General features: G+C 42.4%; 2 non-coding genes and 1 pseudogene across 2 annotated transcripts; all 3 read right to left on the minus strand.

Annotated features, from left to right (window-relative positions):
- Positions 1-3,280: 3,280 nt before the first annotated feature.
- On the minus strand, positions 3,281-21,364 carry LOC121754327 (annotated as a pseudogene).
- Positions 4,676-4,870, minus strand: LOC121756731. Its single transcript, XR_006041103.1, has one exon. It is a non-coding gene; the product is annotated as a U2 spliceosomal RNA (small nuclear RNA).
- Positions 5,192-5,412, minus strand: LOC121756687. Its single transcript, XR_006041063.1, has one exon. It is a non-coding gene; the product is annotated as a small nucleolar RNA U3 (small nucleolar RNA).
- Positions 21,365-21,641: the final 277 nt, after the last annotated feature.

Genomic DNA, 21,641 nt, shown 5'->3' on the forward strand with positions numbered 1-21,641 from the left:
ACCCAAATTGAAGGGCTGGAGGGTAGATGCGTGCAGACAAACAGATCACTGAAATTTGATCTATTTAGCAGATTATTTAGACAAAATCTATCTCGCGTAATTATCACATGTATCATGCTTCATACTGAATTAAACATCTTTAGCACATAAAATTCCTTAAACATGCTTACTTACGGAATTATCCAATTTACCCGTTGATTCAATCAAGAATCGATGATGGCTTGCTCCGTCTCCACGTGAGATCTTCAATACATAGACCTCGGATCTTCTGACTGGTGTCCCGGCTATACACTGAATTATGTGTGTGCAATCTCACCAACGTACTTAGGACTCGAATTAATGGAAGACAGAACTCAGCTCACGGAGGAGAGCACAATTTCAAAAATCACTCTTTAGAGGGGGGACGAAAATTTGACAAATTAATTGTTGTGTTTTCTGTCTCCTTTATTCTCCCATTTATTTAAGTCACATATTGGGCCCAGTCAGGGATCTAAGGAAGAATCTGGAACAGGCCTCACCCAATTAGCTTTTTACTAATTAAATTGAACCCACAATTTAATATAAGCTTATATTGGAATATATGAGCAGCCACTACAGAAGTAATATTGCACTGCCTTCCAAATCCGAAATTACAAGTATTCCGGGTTTCCTTTAATTGTATTTGATTTATTTCCCGCGCTTAAGATGTAAACATCCATTAATTAATTAATGTCTGCTATAGACTTAATTAATTAACATATTTCGAATTCCAGAGTGGACTTAGCAAGAAACTCTTATTTATTATTCATAGAGTAATCAAACTCCAACTATCTAGGTTCCGAATAATAAACCTCCTTTCGAGCTCCTCTTGTGGATATTATCAAACGAGACTCTCCTCGCGCACGTTTCAACATAATAGCAATCCTAGCACCTCTAGATAATGATTACCACTACCCAATATACCTGGATCGTTGGGTTACGAAAAACCAGCACCTTTGGTAAGTCAAAGTATTAAATACTCAATATCGTATGCTCAATGCTAACATACATTGATTAAGAAATTAATTCTCAAGACCTCGTCTTTCAGTAGATAGCATAAAGACTCGTCTTGATGTTAGATCCATTCAGTGCTATACCACACTAACGTCATCTTATTTCAATAAGGTTTAGAAATAATCGGACTGACATTGCAACCTTTCGCGATAGGTAGTCTAGGCCTATCTAGGTTGTGAAATTCTTATTTTTCTTTGTTTAGAACTGACCGTGTTACCTTAAATTGGACGACGCCCACAACCGGTCTACTAAAACAAAGACTTAGACTTTGTTACGTTTGCTCATACATTTAAATATGCAATAAACAACCATTAAATGTAAAACATAACAACATTATGACAAAAATAATCTGTTGCATTTATTGGAAAATAACCATTAGAGTTTTACAGTATCCAATCACTCGAAAGGTGATTTCTAGTATACAAACCCTAACAATCAAACACCTGCGGTTCACCCTCGCTGGCCTCACCGGTGTCACCAGACGAGTAGTTGCCGCTCGCCGTGTGCTTCGTGCGCTTTGAGGTTGAGCCCGAGCTAGAGCGGACACCGCCGGCCCACCTTTCCTTGTCCTTGACGATATGCCAAATATCAACAAATTTGAACTGTAGACCGGTGTCCTGGTGGAAGGCGCGCAAAGCCACCCTCAGAATGTCGGCGCCCGAAGCTCCGCTTTGGTAGTGCGCCGCTTCGGCCGAGTAGATGCCGCAGAATTTTTTGACTTGTACGTCGATTCGGCCAAAGTGAGAACGGAGCATTGTATATTTGCGCTTCCGGGCCCCTTTCAGCTTAGTCTGGTGGTCGACATCATGGACCTTTTCCCAGAAGCACTTGGCGGCTTGTTGATTCCCGACGATGGGATCGTACGAGACGGTGAGCCAGGCTTTGTACACCGCCTTTGTTTCTTCGTTGTTGTACGGATGTCGGCCCAGATCCTCCGGTTCCTCCTCCTCCTCCTCGGCCGCCTCAGACGCAGCCCTGGAGCTTCCACCGCCTCGGCCATCTCTCTGGGTGGGTTCAACGGGGATATCCTCCCGAATCTGGGACAATCCCTGAGAAGCCCACGAGGCGGAGGGTCGAGCGTATGCATCCACATCGAAGTGGGTGGTTGGTACCCACCCGGCGTCGCCGACCCCTGGGTGCCCGGCGTCGACGAACCGGAACCACCAAGTGTGTTGTACATGGTCTCCCAATCGCCGAACGCGTTGAGATCCCACCCACCGGAGCCGCCACCGCCGTAGTTGCCGTCGTCGGACATTTTGTGAAGAGATTGAATATGAAAATTGGAGAGGAAATGAAGTTGATTTAGGAAGAATAGATGTGTAGTTGTGTGTGAAATAAGGATGAATTATGAGTATTTATAGAATAAGAAAATAAAAATAAAAATTTAAAAAAAATTAAAAAACGGTAAAAAAACGGTAATATTACCGTTAAATTTTTTATATATATAAAATCAATTTTTTTTAAAAAATTAATTATTGCGTCAGCACGTGACGTCGCCCACTAGCGGGCCGGCGAGTGAGAGCCACGCACGACGCGGGGAGAGCCACGTCGCCGAAGCGCGGGGAGAGCCACGTCGCCGAAGCGCGTGGCGGCACAGACCGTGCCGCCGGCACGGCATGGGAACGGCACCGCGACGAAACCATGCGCCGCAACGCGTTCTGCTGCGCTTTCGTTCCGCAGGAACGGCACGCGAAAAACCGGCGGCCCGCGTTGCTGGTGCTCTAAACACTTGCTAAATCGTGTTGGAGGGAAGGGAAAAGGCCTGAAGAAAAGGCGTTCATCAAGTTTTAATGTGCCAGGGCAACCAAGGCCCGTTATCCTTCAACTGCGTGGCTCAACTGCACCTCATGGAACGGCAGCCATTGGGCCGGCCAAACAATCATGGCCCAACCTTCAATTTCCTTATTGCCCCTACTTAGGTCACCAGCCCATGTTACAAGGCTCCTCCGCAAATCATAATATCATATGCCACTATATAACCCATCGCTGCCGATGTGGGATAATGATCAAACCATAATTTTAATTCCCTCGCATTTTTGGCATCTAAATGTGAATCGAGTAATGATCTAGTGACTTCGTAGGCTATGCTATGCCCCAATATTATCATAATATAACTTCAAAAACAACATAACATCAGCACCAGTGTCCCTGAGATACATATATAGCACAAAAGGTAAAAGCATAGATCATCAAGTGATATCTGCGTAATCAAATAGAGAAGACGAAGTGATCACAGCGATACATATACTTAATTAAGCCCAAATTTGAAGGTTTTACTAGGGTTGCAATCGAAGTTGGCATCACCCCCGAATCCATACTTTAGTGAATTGTGATCACAACATTAGCATCAATGCGCCACAAAATCAAAACAAATGAAATTAATATTCCGGCTGACCAAAGTTGGGATTCCTTTGACAAGTTGTCGAAAAATCCAGCATGAAGAAAGTTGAAGACAATGCGATCAAATTTAAGCTGTCCGAGCAATTCATGGTTCGCCATTCCAGTAGCATCAATCTCATGCATCACCTTGCCATCTCTCCTCCTTAATTCCTCGATGTTGGACATAGCTTTCCCATAATGCTCCTTCAGAAATGCTGCTAATATAATCACACAAAAACAATCAATATTGGGCACGGAGTTGAGGCGTTAAAAGTTAAAACGAATTTTCTTTTTTACTTAAGCTAGTGGTTATTGAAGATCTCCGCCCACACTAACATACCGAAGTATGAAAAAAGGTTTACCTTCAGAATTGAGGGATGTGGCAATGATGTTGGCGGCCGAGCCAAGCGGAGAAGGAGTAGTCTCCTTCTCTGACCAAGAGTAGGTTGTGTCGGCTGCTGTAGTGCTTTATCGTCTTCTCTTCCTCCACCACTACGTTAGTCTTACTCTTTACTAGCTCCTTGGCTTCGGTCTCTTCCACGGCAGGGCAACTTTCTACGTTAATCTCTTTCGAGCATCTGATCCCAGGCGCAGAGACGACATGAGCAGCATTAATCTCACAATTAGATTCATCATCATCGTCGATGGCGCCGCTCAAAACAGTTAAAGACGCAAATGTGTCTTCCAAATTAGAGAGGGAAGAAGAATCCATGATGGAGCGAATTTGAGGTTGATGGAACTAAAGCGATGGATATGCTGTTTTTTAGGCCGTTAATAAATGAAGATCAAACCCTGTGTTCGTCTTTATAGACGTACCAAGTGAAACACGAATCGTTTCATTCTCCCAATATACTCGAGTATTTCTGTATTCACCAGTTGAGTTTATCTGAGTTCGATTTGATATGAGCATTTATTAAATGGGTAAATACCCTATGCATGGAGAATGTATAATGTGGTTTACTTGTAAACTTTATTTATACTCAAGTCTTCAAGTGGGGATGCATTTATTCAAAAGGCAAAGATCACATTTTTTAATTATCATCAAGGATAATGACCGCTAACTTGCCTATGATGTGTCCAATTCACAAGAACAATTAATTAGGGATATTTGAGAACAGTACTCCAAGCAAACACTTCCTAAATCATGCTGGAGGTAAGGGAAAAAATATAAAAAAAAGTTAATCCGAGAAATTCCTTAGAATGGGTGCAATACAGAAGAAAAGCCCAACAAAATTCCTTTATACAAATATTTGAACTAAAATTGGTGGGGTACGCCAGACCCAAGCAATAGTGCAACACATGGGCGACACACAAAGGCCCAAGTAGCAAGCTACTTTAATGGGCCTTCCCCTCAAAAAATAAATTTAATATCGTGTAGACCAATGGTCTACATATCAGATATTAAACTGATAAAAACAAATACTACACTTGATCTTAGCCAAAAGGCCGAGAAAGGTATGAGTTTTACATAGAATGACCCATGATTTTATACTAAATGGTATGCTCTTCCTTCCTCTATACTACATTCGATGTGGGAGAAAAAATTCAATAATGATACTTCAAAATCAGATTAGCCAACTCAAATACATATATTCATCTACAACAAGAAAAACAAGCACAAGGTTGTTTCATTTCCTACATAGGTGACAACCCCCAAACTCCTCCATGTACAACTTCTTTTCCACACAAACCCAAGGCGCTGTTATCAAATGTCATACCTCACATAATTATCATACTTGTTAGCTGCTGCTGCATCAATAAATCGAAAACAAAAAATATTAGTCTGTCAGACAACTGCCTGGCCATCCTAACTAGACCAGAGTCAAGCTAAGAACGATCATCTTCTGCACAACGAGCTGGAAATCCAACTTGAAGGGCTGTTTAATCACGCTCTAGCCAGGCAGGCATGGTTCATCCACCAGACGTGGTTTCCTATCTCCTTAGAAATCAAGGATACAGAGGTACGAGCCTATAGAACAGATCCTGTTCAAGTAAGGTCGTGACAGCCTCATGAATCCATAAGTTTATGTACCTCTCATTTATTCAGTTGGAATTCGATGTGGGAAACCAATAGTACAGTCTTAGTGCAAAAATTAAGTAGCGCCTACTTTTCATCGAACAGAAGTCACAACATTCAGTTAGACATTTGTTGTTGCTTTAAATCATCTTTGAGTTGTAACACGATACATTGAAAAGAATAATTAGTCATCCAGTTATTTCTCGGAAAATAGTTCAATGATATTCCGAAATATTCATATCATTGGTAGAGTTGAAACGGCAAGATCAATGGATACACATATCCAAATCCGATATAAAAAAGACAAAAGTGTGCTGAAACAAGAACAAGCAAGATCCTTGTAATAAAAAAGAGATGATGAAACTGATCACAGCGACACAGGTTTTGCTAGGGTAGCAATCGAAGTTCCCATCACCCCTGAATCCATACCTGTGTTGTAGCCCGGATAATCACCACGTTTAAATGCCACAGCCTCTATAAGTCTGAGGCCGTGCGAAGAAGCAAAGCTCTCCACATCAAAGTCGGCATGGAAATTATTCGTCTTATGCGAAATATGAATCTCACCGCTTTCAATGATCATACTCCTCGCGTGTCACGACCACAACTTCCTAGTCAAAGAAAGCGCAGCTATTTCGCGACTAACAATACTAAACTGTCTCAACACATCATCCTAGTTACTGAAATTAAGGAAATACTGTCTAAAAGTCATCAAGACAGCAAGTTATTACATCAGAGTGAAATGTAGGACATTGTCTTTACTGAGACAAAGCTAGGTCTATGCAGCGGAAGAGTTCCAAGACAAGTATAACATGTATGGAGACATACTACACTAGCTACCCTTCTTTTATTTTATCTTCAGTCCCAACACCTCCTCTGCCTCGAACGATCAACCTGCACATTAAGGAAAACAATATGCAGGGCTGAGTACTTGATATACTCAGTGGCTTATGCCGAAAACTGTTTTTCTTTTAGTTGTCTGCCAAGCTGAGTGAACGCGGGGTTTTTTTCTGAAAACAAGTCCCGGTCACTAAAATCTGTTATTTCTTTCTGAAATAGACTGCAGTCTTTTAACTTTCTGATGATATACCATGTCAAGCTGTGTGAATCGGGAATGTGGCCACATTCCACGATCACTGGGTCGGCCAACCTGGCGCTAGCTCACGACCCTAGACCGGCCAACCTTGCGCTAGCTCACGGTCCGTAAGTGTACACTAGTCCGAGTAGGATTTACTGACCTACTGGGACCCGAATTCGTTTTAACCATGAATGGCAATCACAAAATAAAACATGGCATGACAACTCATTCAAAAGTTCACACTTATTCTCATAGAGTTCTGTAAATAAAAGGAAAGAAGCCCACACATAATGTAGGATAGAAAAGCCCACCTCGTTTGCTTAACCCTTTCAAACGGGTACTGTCTGACTTGAGATTTACTCGTCGAGCGACGACGTCCCTTTTCAAAAATAATGTACTTAAATTAGGCTTTGAGTAATCATTCAATCTTGCATGAATGCATGCCTAAGCGTGTGCTTATTATTTTAATTTCTGCCCTTCTAAAATTAGAAGTCTTAAATCTTTAATTAAAACGGTGATTTAATTTGTTCTGTAACCGGCTGACCCGATCGGGTATAAAATTTCCGGATTTCTTAGGTATTTTTAAAATACTTTTTGTGACTAATAAAGTCCGCTTTAATTCCTTATCGAAAATTATTTCAACACGGCTTAATATAGTTCCTTTCTTCCGTGGCTTAGGGAAAATTTCTCTTCTTAAGTTCCGGCTCTATTTAGAGCGATGGGCCTAATCCCACGTGGTTTAAAAACTCAGAATCTGGGCCAGGATGTAATACCAGGCCCAATTCCTACATCTCTTTTAATCATCATCATTTATTTTCTTCCATTATGAAAGGAGGCCCAAATTAAAAAAAAAGAACTAGGCCAAACAGTTTTAAAAATTGGGGAGCCCAATTCCATACTCCAACCCGTCGACTCTCTCTCATTCCATCTTCAACAAGATTCAAATCCCCAAATCTCAAAACAAAGGCAAATTCCTAATCTTCTTCTCCTTCCTCGGCGGATTTCACCGCCACACCAGCCACCACGCACCACCATCGCCGGCGCCATCACTGGAGCTTGGTGGGCTCGCGCCGTCGACGTCTTCCCTCTCTGCGTCTCACGTTGGGTGCAGCCTACCGACGCGAAGCCGATGCCGCCTCCGTCTCCAGCCGACGCCGAGGCTGTGTAGCCGCCTCCGTCGGGTCTCCCCGTTGGGCTGAGGCAGCACACACTCCTGCCGGTGCCGTCACCTCTCCGGCGAGCTGCAGATCCTTTCCTCGGCTATCTCCGCCGGCTCGCCGCTGCTTCGCAGTCGGCGTCGCCTTCTTCAACAGAAAACTCCTAGGCTAAGTCTTCTACCTTAGCTATTTAGGTGTTTTTCTCTACTTCGTTGGTTCGTGTCTGAACTTAATCGTCCGCCTACTGGGATGAGCTTGACAGTTGGCTAAAGTGTTGTTCCTTTAATTATTTACGGCTTACTTATATTCTCTGAAACTATGGGGTTCCTCTAGCATGCTTGTGATGTCTACATGATGCTATAATATGGTTAACAGAGGTTGAAAGGAAGTGTGGTTACCTCCACTGAACTTGTGCTGCTAGTCCTTGTCTTTGCTCTTGTTTCACCCTCGCCTCCTCCCCCTTCCTCGGCTCCTCTCTTTCTTTAATTGGATGTTGCTTTGTGATAAATGGGGAGGAAGAGGCCGAGGCTGATCTATACTTATAGCTGGGGTGTAACTGAAAGCTGCAAGAGGTTGAGTGTTGGCTGACCTTGCAGCATCCTTTAACTGATTTTGGTGTTTTGTGCTGCCTTGTACTCTGATTCATTCATGAATTTTGTCTTCTTTTGCAGGTGCACACTAGAGGTGGCATTGTGGGGGCTGATTTCCGGACTATAACCGGTTTGGGTAGGGGAAGCAAGGGCTGTTACCTGCAGCTTTGCAGAGTATTAGCTGGAGGGGAGCCTGCTGGCTGGAGTTTGCCTCTTTCGGTCCAACACTCACTCACATTTCTGAAAGGTATTGTTTCCCCTTCCCTTTCTTAATACACTTCTCTTGTTGTCTCTGTAAACAATTGAGGAGATCTAACGGCTGTTGAAACGAGTTGTCATAACAGCCGAGCTCTTCTTCATGTTTTGATCTTTCTCTCCAGATCACGGAGTTGCCGAGCTTGGTGCCGAACTGCCGAGCTTGGTACCGAACTGCTGAGCTCCCTGCCGAACTGCCGAGCTTGGTGGCGAACTGCTGAGCTCCCTGCCGAACTGCCGAGCTTGGTGGCGAACTGCTGAGCTTGGTGCCGAACTGCCGAGCTTGGTACCGAACTGCTGAGCTCCCTGCCGAACTGCCGAGCTTGGTGGCGAACTGCTGAGCTCCCTGCCGAACTGCCGAGCTTGGTGGCGAACTGCTGAGCTTGGTGCCGAGCTATCACAATCCACCAACAGTCTCTATTCATGCGACTAGTTCTCTTTCGTGCGCTATGGCAGGAGTTGCGACTGGCCAACGAGGCTGTCTTCCCTCGTGGTCTCGCCCTCCCGGCTCGTTTGAAAGATCTGGGGCCGAGACGGCCCGATGACGAAGGCCAAAGTAGCCCTTAGGGATTTCTAAATGTAGTAGTGTAGCTCGACTTTTATTTTCATTGTCAAAGATTGTAATTTAGTTTGAGATTCTGAAAATTGTAATTGTACCCTTTTTCAAGAAATAAAAATACTCTTTCATTTGTCAATAAAAGTTCTAGTATTTTATTTCATAACTCCCGAGAAATCTAAGTCTCGGCTATTACATTCTACCCCCCTTAACAAAAATTTCGTCCCGAAATTTTGTCTCGGTTAGGCAAAAAGCTGTGGGTACTTCTCTTTCATCTGGTCCTCGAGCTCCCACGTCGCCTCCTTGCGGTCGTGATGCTTCCAAAGGACTTTCACTGTTACAATATTTTTATTTCGCAGTTCTTTAACTTTTCTGTCCAGAATTGCTTCTGGCTTTTCTTCATAGCTCAAATCTGGTTCTAACACCATCTCTTCTTGGTGCACTATGTGTTTGGGGTCAAACACGTACTTCCTCAACTGTGATACATGAAACACATTATGAACATTCCCGAAGCTTGGCGGAAGCGCTAATCTGTACGCCACAGGGCCGACTGTTTCTAGGATCTCGTAAGGTCCGATAAAACGCGGTTTCAGCTTGCCCTTGACGCCAAATCTGGTTATCCCTTTTGATGGGGATACTTTCAGAAAAACCTTGTCTCCTGCTTTAAACTGTAAATCCGTTCTGCGAGCATCTGCATAGGATTTCTGTCTATCTTGAGCTTCCTTGATTCTCCCTCGGATTTGTCGGACAATTTCTATCATTTCATTTACAAAGTCTGGTCCGAGAATTCTTCTCTCACCTGCTTCATCCCAGTAAAGCGGTGATCTACATTTCTTCCCATAGAGTGCTTCATATGGGGCCATAATTATGGTTGTCTGGTAACTGTTGTTGTAGGAAAACTCTATAAGTGGAAGTACTGGCTCCCAGCTTACTCCACGGTCGAGCACTACGGCTTTCAACATATCCTCTAATGTCTGAATCGTCCTTTCGGACCGTCCGTCTGTCTGTGGATGGAATGTTGTGCTGGAATTCAGCTGAGTGCCCTACTCTCGCTGTAGGTCTATCCAAAAATCTATAAGTAAATTTCGAATCTCGATCCGAAGTAACCGTTACTGGTATGCCATGTAAGCGTATGATCTCTTGCACATAGATCTGAGCCAACTTGTCGGATCCATATGTGATTCGGATTGGTATAAAATAAGCACTTTTGGTGAGGCGATCTATAACTACCCAGATGGCTGTGTTTCCTCGCTGTGATTTTGGCAATCCTGTCACAAAATCCATTGCTATGTGCTCCCATTTCCATTCTGGAATCTCGAGAGGTTGTAGCTTTCCATAGGGTCGTTGATGCAAAGCCTTCACTTGCTGGCAAGCCAGGCATCTTTCTACAAACGACGCTATGCCTCTTTTCATGCCGTCCCACCAAAATTGCTTCTTCAAATCCTGATACATCTTCGTACCTCCAGGATGGGCAGTATATGGTGTCTCATGAGCTTCACTCATGATCTCATTTCTGAGTGCCTCCTCGTCGGGTACGCATAATCTCCCTTTGAAAGTGAGAGCATTATCCGCCTCTTCGCGGTAGTATTCCCTTTTTCCCGTCCTTACTCTGAGACGGATCTTTTCTAGAGCGTCATCGTCTCTCTGGGCTTCAACGATTCTGGCTCTTAAATCTGGTTCTATGACCAAGGTGGAAATTCTGCTGTCCACTGTCTCCGGGGCTCTTACTATTTCCAGTCGCATCTTGGCGAATTCCCGGATAAGCTCTTCCTCTTGTGTGAGGAAAGCAGCCACTTGAGGCGCAGTCTTTCTGCTTAAGGCATCTGCTACCACATTGGCTTTGCCTGGGTGGTAGTTTATACCACAGTCGTAGTCTTTGACTAGTCCCAGCCATCTGCGCTGTCTCATATTCAGATCCTCCTGCTCGAAAAAGTATTTGAGACTCTTATGATCTGTGAAGATCTCACATCGAACTCCATATAGGTGATGCCTCCAAATCTTCAAGGCGTGTACCATTGCTGCTAATTCCAAGTCGTGCGTCGGGTAGTTCAACTCGTGCGGCCTCAACTGGCGTGACGCATATGCTATCACCTTGCCTTTCTGCATCAGCACGCACCCGAGTCCGACCTTCGATGCATCTGTATACACCACATAGTTGACTCCCGCTTCTGGCACAGCTGGAACTGGCGCTGTGGTCAACTTTTCCTTTAGCAACTGGAAGCTTGCTTCACATTCTGGGGTCCAATTGACTTTAACTCCTTTCTTGAGCTGTTGAGTCATCGGCCTCGCTATTTTAGAAAAATCCTTCCATGAATCGTCGGTAGTATCCTGCCAGTGCTAAAAAACTCCGAATTTCATTGGGCGTCGCTGGTGACTGCCAACGTTGCACGACTTCAACTTTAGCAGGGTCTACTCGGATCCCTTCTGCTGTCACTATGTGTCCAAGGAAATTCACTTCGTTAAGCCAGAACTCACACTTGCTGAACTTAGCATAGAGTTTCTCGGCTCTTAACGTTTCTAAAATGGCTCTCAAATGTCCCTCGTTTTAGATTTCATCGTCAGATACTAAGTTCTCAAATGCTTGTATCGATCGTAATCGTAGTCCTTGAGCTGGCTTAATGACCTCGTAACCTCTCGCTCAGTTGAGGTAGTCTACTTTCATCGTTTTCAAGATGCTTTTGTGTTTACGGCGATCCTTTGTCATGATTTAGCACAGACTTTATTCTACTCGCGTTAAACCTTGAATACTGGATTAGTGCATGTGGAGGTGTTGGCTTCTTTCTCCCAACGCTACTGTCTCCATGCCCTTTTGGTTCAACTGAGCGATTCATGGTAAAATAATCTCGCATGACTTTCCAAAGTGATCCAGATCTCGTGTCTAGATTAACACAAAACTCTATCGACAGCTCCTTGGTGAGCCGCTTAATTGAGGTGTGGCATATAGTAGAATACTTCTTCGCATTTTAATGCTAACGTTTGCCCTTGCTCTGTATTATAGGGCTCTAGATCGGTTCTTCTGCGACAACTCTTTAAAGAAGAATTTCGATTCTTCCTTTCATAGTAGGGATGGTGAGGGTAGCGATGCTATCACGCGTTCCTCTTTCCGAATGTCTCTCCAGCTTTAGCTTTTCCTGGCCACCTCTCAGACGAATCCCTTTTGCTGATGGGATTTGTTCCGTCAAACATAAACTACGAATACACTCGTACTTTCTCCATGGCTTTCATTACATGCCCATGATTGAGTCTTTGTTCTTGTGGCTTACTTATCTTACTCGGAGTAAGCATTTTGATCGTTCAAACTACCATATAGGTCTTTTACGTCTTCGGACATCATTTAATCCACAAATATTCCTTGATATTTCTCTACTCAAGGCTAGTTGCTTCTCTATACAACAAAATATTCGATCTTCCACCTGATGTCACAAGCGGTACGTAGATTCGAAGTATTTAACGCTTTGCTGTCGGTTATGCGACGCTTCTGGTTGGTGCATCATTTCCTGCACGTGTCTCCATGGGGACGTATTTATTATGCGTATCTGAAAGAAACTGAGACCATGCCTTTTTCTGCTAGCCTCGTATCAATAACTCAATGATTAATCTAATAGTCTTAACTTGGATTATTATTCACACAAGAGAGTATGACTGAAAATTTGAAGGGCTCCTGAATACCCAACTGGACAAGAATAGCATCCCTTGTTCAACTTATATGAATTTTCGTCGATAATCGACCTTGAAGGTAAGTACTGAGTTCATTCAAAGAACTATGGGCTCAACTGGTTTCAAATGAACTCATAGAAGTTGAAGTCCACCCTTGATGGGAGCTAGAAATAATCATGAGATAGGTCATGAAAACTGGATGGAAATGAACTAACTGTAATTTCCATAGTAAGTTGTCAAATAGGACAGTACAATTGTCCAATTGAATTGAAAGGATCTGAGCATCAAGGATAGTGGTTCAAACATGTCACCGCCTAAGATGATCAATCGCGAAAAATTTAGAAACGTAGGCGATTGCAATGAAGGGACATTGTTCATGTTTCAAAGGCATCTTGATATGGAATAACAAAATCACATCAATGCTTTCATAGGTTCATTAAAGGCAATCACTGAAAAGAACTATTTCGAAAAACAAAATCAGTTAGATCAAACTCGTTAGGGAAAAGTGCAATATGCTTGCCTTAACTTCAAGCTGCAGAAATGAAAATTTCCGAAACTAGGAATAATACATGTACTGGAACTGAGATAGAAAAATTTCACCTCTGTAAGAAAGATATCGCCACAACATGGTTACAAAATAGGGAGGTGGACAAAAGTTCCAGCACAACATGAAATTCCCTGAGGAAAATGTTTAGGTGGCGTGATCATTCTGGAGATCACAAATGTAAGCATCGTAAGAATGAAATTTCATTGCATGGGTCGAAGAAATCGGGGTACAAATCCCCTATATTGTGGCTCACATGAGAGAACAACAAATAACGATGCTTGAAACATAGAAGTATCCCAAATTTGGGAACTGGAACTGAAACTGAATCACTGCTTTTGTGAAAAATGGCAGTGGCGTATTACTAGCAAAAATTGTGAATCAATCACAAGTCTTAAATAGACGACAGGACATCGTTGTCTAGGAGGTTCAAAGAATGTCTGAAGAATAAGCTTATTCTGAAGGTCTTAGATATGAACAACTGTAGAATTTAAGGTTTATGACTGGAGCTCACGCAGTCAAAACATTACTCTTTATTATCGATGAGTCAAAGGACTGAAGTCCATAAACTGGAAGTGAGTCAAACCTTGCATAGAAAAATGAATACTGACATGTTACTTGGGAGTCAACTAAAGTCTGAACAGACGGGGTACCGTCCTTTGGGAGGACTCTTAGAAAGAATTTCATTGGGATCCAAGTAAGTACTATTGATTATAATCATCGGTTCTAGTTATGTGACACTCCCTTGTTTTTCTTGTGGAGCTCGCACATGATAAACGCGTTCTGGGAAACCACACATTCCAAGATGGGGTTCCTCGTGCTGTTAAACTGATAACTGCAGCTGGAGGTCATACTTTCATATCGTTCTCGATAACTTAGAACGCTGATTCTGGTAAAACATTACATTCTCCATCGTGCTTCGTAGCACGCTATAAGTATCGCTTCTGGATCACGTAGCCACTTGGGCTTGTTACGCCACATTAGATCACTTTACTAGATCGCGGGTACGATCTCTTTCCGTGTAGGGATGCATCTCCCGAACATGCTTGAAAGTACACTATTTTCGTTATGACTTGGTCTTTGTAAAGACACTAGGAACTTCTTGGTTTATCATCTAGTATACATATATTTATGTATACTATCTGTGTGCTTAAAGGAATGGACTTCCTTTAATTGCTGTCTATAAGTAGTATCATAGTACCTTCTGGTTCGTCTTTTCTTTCTCATAATTCCTTGGAATTAGAAGCTTGCCCAAACTGATGGGTTTTAGTTGGTCTCGTCGCCCTGGGAGGCGGTAACAAATTCTCGTTCTGCTAGTACTTGATTCTGCATGTCTCACCTAAGGTACTTTTCTAAAGCACTCTAGGTTCACATACATAGTCCCCATGACATCTATACATTCATGTCAAGCTCTTTAAACATAAATCACAGATACATTAAGCATATCTCATGCAAAGTATCAGCTAGCACGTTGCGTCTTGCAAACTTTTCAAATAAACATTTTCGTTCCCATTTAGGGCTATGAATTTTTTTTTTTTTTTTTTTTTTTTTTTTGAAAACTTAGAAAATTTCATTTTCCTTCTCAAATGGAAAAATATTTTCTTTCTTTAAAATTCTCTTTTCTGGACGACGCGGGCGTCGACCCCTGTTTCTGGTGCAGTTGATCGTGTCGAGCTGAGTGTTGGGATCTGTACTGATCATTCTGTTCACTTTTTAGCCTAGTGCTACTGTACTGAGGTTTAGAAAGAAGGTTCTTGGGTCAGAACGAAAGAAAAGTGCTCTGATACCACTCTGTCACGACCACAACTTCCTAGTCAAAGAAAGCGCAGCTATTTCGCGACTAACAATACTAAACTGTCTCAACACATCATCCTAGTTACTGAAATTAAGGAAATACTGTCTAAAAGTCATCAAGACAGCAAGTTATTACATCAGAGTGAAATGTGGGACATTGTCTTTACTGAGACAAAGCTAGGTCTATGCAGCGGAAGAGTTCCAAGACAAGTATAACATGTATGGAGACATACTACACTAGCTACCCTTCTTTTATTTTATCTTCAGTCCCAACACCTCCTCTGCCTCGAACGATCAACCTGCACATTAAGGAAAACAATATGCAGGGCTGAGTACTTGATATACTCAGTGGCTTATGCCGAAAACTGTTTTTCTTTTAGTTGTCTGCCAAGCTGAGTGAACGCGGGGTTTTTTTCTGGAAACAAGTCCCGGTCACTAAAATCTGTTATTTCTTTCTGAAATAGACTGCAGTCTTTTAACTTTCTGATGATATACCATGTCAAGCTGTGTGAATCGGGAATGTGGCCACATTCCACGATCACTGGGTCGGCCAACCTGGCGCTAGCTCACGACCCCTAGACCGGCCAACCTTGCGCTAGCTCACGGTCCGTAAGTGTACACTAGTCCGAGTAGGATTTACTGACCTACTGGGACCCGAATTCGTTTTAACCATGAATGGCAATCACAAAATAAAACATGGCATGACAACTCATTCAAAAGTTCACACTTATTCTCATAGAGTTCTGTAAATAAAAAGGAAAGAAGCCCACACATAATGTAGGATAGAAAAGCCCACCTCGTTTGCTTAACCTTTCAAACGGGTACTGTCTGACTTGAGATTTACTCGTCGAGCGACGACGTCCCTTTTCAAAAATAATGTACTTAAATTAGGCTTTGAGTAATCATTCAATCTTGCATGAATGCATGCCTAAGCGTGTGCTTATTATTTTAATTTCTGCCCTTCTAAAATTAGAAGTCTTAAATCTTAATTAAAACGGTGATTTAATTTGTTCTGTAACCGGCTGACCCGATCGGGTATAAAATTTCCGGATTTCTTAGGTATTTTTAAAATACTTTTTGTGACTAATAAAGTCCGCTTTAATTCCTTATCGAAAATTATTTCAACACGGCTTAATATAGTTCCTTTCTTCCGTGGCTTAGGGAAAATTTCTCTTCTTAAGTTCCGGCTCTATTTAGAGCGATGGGCCTAATCCCACGTGGTTTAAAAACTCAGAATCTGGGCCAGGATGTAATACCAGGCCCAATTCCTACATCTCTTTTAATCATCATCATTTATTTTCTTCCATTATGAAAGGAGGCCCAAATTAAAAAAAAAGAACTAGGCCAAACAGTTTTAAAAATTGGGGAGCCCAATTCCATACTCCAACCCGTCGACTCTCTCTCATTCCATCTTCAACAAGATTCAAATCCCCAAATCTCAAAACAAAGGCAAATTCCTAATCTTCTTCTCCTTCCTCGGCGGATTTCACCGCCACACCAGCCACCACGCACCACCATCGCCGGCGCCATCACTGGAGCTTGGTGGGCTCGCGCTGTCGACGTCTTCCCTCTCTGCGTCTCACGTTGGGTGCAGCCTACCGACGCGAAGCCGATGCCGCCTCCGTCTCCAGCCGACGCCGCGGCTGTGTAGCCGCCTCCGTCGGGTCTCCCCGTTGGGCTGAGGCAGCACACACTCCTGCCGGTGCCGTCACCTCTCCGGCGAGCTGCAGATCCTTTCCTCGGCTATCTCCGCCGGCTCGCCGCTGCTTCGCAGTCGGCGTCGCCTTCTTCAACAGAAAACTCCTAGGCTAAGTCTTCTACCTTAGCTATTTAGGTGTTTTTCTCTACTTCGTTGGTTCGTGTCTGAACTTAATCGTCCGCCTACTGGGATGAGCTTGACAGTTGGCTAAAGTGTTGTTCCTTTAATTATTTACGGCTTACTTATATTCTCTGAAACTATGGGGTTCCTCTAGCATGCTTGTGATGTCTACATGATGCTATAATATGGTTAACAGAGGTTGAAAGGAAGTGTGGTTACCTCCACTGAACTTGTGCTGCTAGTCCTTGTCTTTGCTCTTGTTTCACCCTCGCCTCCTCCCCCTTCCTCGGCTCCTCTCTTTCTTTAATTGGATGTTGCTTTGTGATAAATGGGGAGGAAGAGGCCGAGGCTGATCTATACTTATAGCTGGGGTGTAACTGAAAGCTGCAAGAGGTTGAGTGTTGGCTGACCTTGCAGCATCCTTTAACTGATTTTGGTGTTTTGTGCTGCCTTGTACTCTGATTCATTCATGAATTTTGTCTTCTTTTGCAGGTGCACACTAGAGGTGGCATTGTGGGGGCTGATTTCCGGACTATAACCGGTTTGGGTAGGGGAAGCAAGGGCTGTTACCTGCAGCTTTGCAGAGTATTAGCTGGAGGGGAGCCTGCTGGCTGGAGTTTGCCTCTTTCGGTCCAACACTCACTCACATTTCTGAAAGGTATTGTTTCCCCTTCCCTTTCTTAATACACTTCTCTTGTTGTCTCTGTAAACAATTGAGGAGATCTAACGGCTGTTGAAACGAGTTGTCATAACAGCCGAGCTCTTCTTCATGTTTTGATCTTTCTCTCCAGATCACGGAGTTGCCGAGCTTGGTGCCGAACTGCCGAGCTTGGTACCGAACTGCTGAGCTCCCTGCCGAACTGCCGAGCTTGGTGGCGAACTGCTGAGCTCCCTGCCGAACTGCCGAGCTTGGTGGCGAACTGCTGAGCTTGGTGCCGAGCTATCACAATCCACCAACAGTCTCTATTCATGCGACTAGTTCTCTTTCGTGTGCTATGGCAGGAGTTGCGACTGGCCAACGAGGCTGTCTTCCCTCGTGGTCTCGCCCTCCCGGCTCGTTTGAAAGATCTGGGGCCGAGACGGCCCGATGACGAAGGCCAAAGTAGCCCTTAGGGATTTCTAAATGTAGTAGTGTAGCTCGACTTTTATTTTCATTGTCAAAGATTGTAATTTAGTTTGAGATTCTGAAAATTGTAATTGTACCCTTTTTCAAGAAATAAAAATACTCTTTCATTTGTCAATAAAAGTTCTAGTATTTTATTTCATAACTCCCGAGAAATCTAAGTCTCGGCTATTACATCGCGTTCATCAGAAACTTGCTCACCTGTTCCCTGTGAAGAATGCGCGTTCATAAACAAATCAACACATATACATATATTAGCATTAATGAATTAATCAAGAAATTAAGACAAATAAAATTCACGCTGACCTAAGCTGGGATTCAGTTGGGATGCTCTTCTTGTAAAGTCCAGCATAAGGAAAGTTGAATATAATGCGATCAAATTTAAGCTGTCGGAGTAGTTCATGATTCGCCATTTCAGTAGCATCGATCCCATGCAGCACCTTTCCATCTCTCCTCCTTAATTCTTCTATGTTGGACATAGCATTCCCATAATTCATCATCACAATTGCTGATATAATTAATCACACTCAGAAAATCAATCAGGTTGCAAGATCTAGTTGTAATTAAAATTGTTTTTACTAATATTTTTTGGGAAGACGAATTTGAATTAAAAAGGTTTACATTTCGAATCGAGGGATGTAGCGATGATGTTGGCGGCGGAGCCAAAGGCCAAGGAGGAAGGAGAAGTCTTATTAGAAATGGGCGGCCCATTTCTAATATGGTATTAGAGGGGGTCCAAGTTGATGATGGATTTTATCTCTTTATCTCGTCTCTTGCCTACCCACGTGATGGAAGTCTGATGTGTCATTCCGGCCCACGTGAGGGGGCGTGTTAAAACTCTTAAATCTTGTCTCACATCGACTTGGTGATGATCCTAGCTCCTCTATATAAGTGTGGATAACCCTCCCCCTTATAAGGCCTTTTAAGGGGTGAGTGACCCATTTCTAATAAGTCTCCTTCTCCGACCAAGAGTATGTTGAGTCGGCTGCTGTAATGCCTTATCCTCTTCTCTTCCTCCACCACTACTATACTAGTACTACTCTTTACTTGCTCCTTGGCTTCTCTTTCTTCTTCTTTCGACGAGTTTTTACATTGAGATTCTTCATCATTGATCAAAACAGTTAAAGACGCAAATGCATCTTCCAAGTTAGAGTGTGAAGACGAATCCATGGAGAGGAGAGCAAATTTGAGGTGATGGAACTAAGAGCTATGGATATGCTATTCATCTTTATAGAAATTTGATGTGAAACAGAATCGCTTCATTCTCCCAAATATAATCAAGTAATGTCTCTACTCTCTATTCACTTGCTTAAGTTATCTGACGATTTGAAATGAGCATTACACTTATGTTTCATGAATTGAAATGCTAGTAATTTTAAATTATACTCCCTCCGTCCCTGATAATTCGTCACCATTTGATTCGTCACGGGTTTTAAGAAATGTAATAGAAAGTGGATTGAAAAAGTTGGTGGCACGTGAGTCCTACTTTTACATATTAGTTTTATAATAAAATGTGAGTGTGAATGAGTTAGTGGAATGTAGGGTCTACTACCAAAAATAGTAAAAGTGAAAGGTAATAAATTTTTAGGGACGGACGAAAAAAGAAATAGATGACAAATTTTCAAGAACGGAGAGAGTAGTAGTAAGATATTTATAAGGTGTTTGATCAAACACGTGTTGGTTGGGGATATTTATATTTAGAAGTTGCTTTGGTACATAATACCATTCCGTTCCATAGAAATAGATATTTTTTTAACATCATTAGTTTTAAATGTGTAATTGATAAAGTGTGATAGAGATTAAAAAAAATAAAAAGTAAGTGGAGTGTTGTTAGTCGTCTCATTAGAGAGAAAAGTTACTAAAAATAGAAATAATAGACTATTTTCATGGACATGCGAAAATGAAAATAGTGTCTATTTTTATTGAATGAATTCAATAACTTGTGGAGCATAAATTTAACACTAGAAAATAACTATTTGTTGGTTCGACAATTCAAACACTAGAAATTAGTTTTACATATATTACGAGTCAGTATGCACGAGAAGCATTTTAAGACAAACATTTCGTTACAAATTATCGATTTACTCCATTAACATACATTGGAAAGTTGTATATTATGCGATCAAATTTAATGTGTCGGAGCAGTTCATGATTGGCCATTTTAGTAGCATCGATCTCATGCATTGCCTTGCCCCCTCTCCTCCTTAATTCACCAATGTTGGACATAGCATTCCCATAATTCATCATGAGAAATTCTGAGATAATCAAACACCCAAACGATCAATTCAGATTCAGCAATAACTAAATTTTTTTTTTTTTTTTAAATTGTGAATTCTGTGAAATAGTCATCCATCACCAACTCAAGTTTTAAGAAAGTTGTTGTTTTCAAAGTAAAATTAAGAAAGTTATGAATGAATAGGGTTTACCTTGAGAATCAAGGGATGTAGCAATGATGTTGGCGGCGGAGCCAAAGGCCAAGGCGAGACAAGCGGAGAAGGAGAAGTCGCCTTCTCCGACTAAGAGTATGCTATGCCGGCTGCTGTAATGCTTTATCCACTTCTCTTCCTCCACCACTACGATACTACTCTTAAAGATGGTAATCGAGAGAGGCAAAGATAATATGGCTCTGCATATTGAAAGAAGAAGTGGAGAAGAAGATGTAATTTTATTTCTTGGTATTTTTGGAGAGGCCGATCACCCTTCTTTATAGGGGTGCTTTGATCCTCATTTAATACAAGTAGTTGGGACATTACATAGTTGGGAGTTTACAAGTAGTTGGGAACAAGACAAGTATTAAATGGGTGGCTAATTTATTTTTGACAACTACTACTACTACTACTCTTCACTTGCTCCTTCGTTTCTCTCTCATCCTCCACCACTATGATACTCGTCTTCACTTGCTCCTTGGCCTCTCTCTCGTTTATCGCCACGATCTCGTCCAAGCAAGGCCCAATTTCTACATCAATCTCAGAGACAACATGTTCTTGCTCTACCTCATTTCTGTGGGCCGAGTATATCTGACAGCGTGTAACAATACCAACATTCTCACACCCAGCTTCTTCATCATCCCCTCAAACCAGATTCCAAGATTGAGTGGGAAGACGACCGAATTTGATGTGGTGGAAGTAATAGCGGCTGACAGGGTGCATTTTTAGGGAGAGGTGGATCTGCTGCTTTTGAAGGCCTCAAATAGTTGAACATGACACACAGCTTCTGCAGTATGGCCTTAGTTGCTTTGTAGATTGAACTCAGGGAAACCAATATTGATTCTTCGTTGGATTTGTATTCATTCTGCAGATTTCGATAAGCCATGCTTCCACCAACTTCGTCTGGCGTTCTAGTACAGATGCTCTGGAAATTTCCCATTATTCTCAGCCTTCACAACATTTCATGGAAATAGAGAATTGACTGTTGAGTTCATTGTAGTATACTGTATACTGTCTGAGGTGAGAGATTTAGTAGTGATGGTTGGGCGAATTTTTGATGGTGATGAATGCTGGAAAATACAGATCACGACACAGAGATTTACATGGTTCGATTTACTGAGGTAAATCTACGTCCACGGGAAGAAAAGAGGGCAGAGTTGTATTGCTTAATCTGTTTTCTACAGCTTACAATACAGACTTGCTATTTGATATTTGAT

The sequence above is a fragment of the Salvia splendens genome, chromosome 11 (assembly GCF_004379255.2).
Source record: "Salvia splendens isolate huo1 chromosome 11, SspV2, whole genome shotgun sequence".
Classification (NCBI taxonomy): domain Eukaryota; kingdom Viridiplantae; phylum Streptophyta; class Magnoliopsida; order Lamiales; family Lamiaceae; genus Salvia; species Salvia splendens.